The sequence below is a fragment of the Odocoileus virginianus genome, chromosome 20 (assembly GCF_023699985.2).
Source record: "Odocoileus virginianus isolate 20LAN1187 ecotype Illinois chromosome 20, Ovbor_1.2, whole genome shotgun sequence".
NCBI lineage: Eukaryota > Metazoa > Chordata > Mammalia > Artiodactyla > Cervidae > Odocoileus > Odocoileus virginianus.
In genome coordinates this window covers 21,688,436-21,689,470 of record NC_069693.1, presented here as the reverse complement: position 1 = coordinate 21,689,470, position 1,035 = coordinate 21,688,436, and positions in this window count along the sequence as shown.

Here is a 1,035-nt window from a genome sequence, read left to right as displayed (position 1 = left end):
AGATTCAGTGCAATCCCAGGAAGTCATTTTGTAGATATCAACAAACCTAAAGTTAACCTGGAGGGGAAAGACCGAGAATAGCCAGTGCAATATTGAAAGAGAACGAACTTAAAGAATGACACTACCTGACTTCATGACTTAGTATATATAAATCAACAGCAGTCAGACAGTGTGATACTGGTGACAGAATAGACAAATAGATCAATGGGACAGAATAGAGAGCTCAAAAATAACCCACATAAATATAGGCAACTGATCTTTGACAAAGAAGCAAAGGCAATACCATGGGACAAAGATAGTCTTTCAGCAAAAGGTGCTGAAACAACTGGACAACAAAACAACACACACAGACAAAAATGAACCTAGACACAGAACTTACACTCATCACAAAACTTAACTCAAAACAGATCACAGACCTAAATGCAAAATTCAAAACTTTATAGTTTTATACTCCTAGTAGATAGCAGGAGAAAATCTAGATGTCTTTGGGTGTGGTGATGACTTTTTATCATCAGAGGCATGATCCATGAAGGAAATAATTGATAGTTGGACTTCATTAGAATTAAAAATCTTTGTGAAATATGAAGAGAATGAAAAGACAAACCACAGACTGGGATAAAGTATTTGCAAAAAATGCATATGATAAAGTATTGTTATCCAAAACATATGAAGAACTCTTAAAACTCAACAATAAGAAAATGAACAACTAGATTAAAAAATGGGCCAAAGAGCTTAACAGGTTATCTCATGAAAGAAGATATACAGATGGCAAATAAGCACATGAAAAGATGCCCATATCATATGTCATCAGGAAAATGGAAATTCACAGTGAAGTAGACCCAGGCCATCCCTGCTATAACGACCAAAATCCAGAACATTGAGCACCAACTACTGATGAGGATGAGGAATAACAGAAACCTCATTCATTGCTGGAGAGAATGCAAATGGTAAGCCATTAGAAAGATTTTCTTGGCAGTTTCTTACAAAACTAAACTTACTTTTTCATATGATCCAGCAGTCACTCACCTTCAGTAT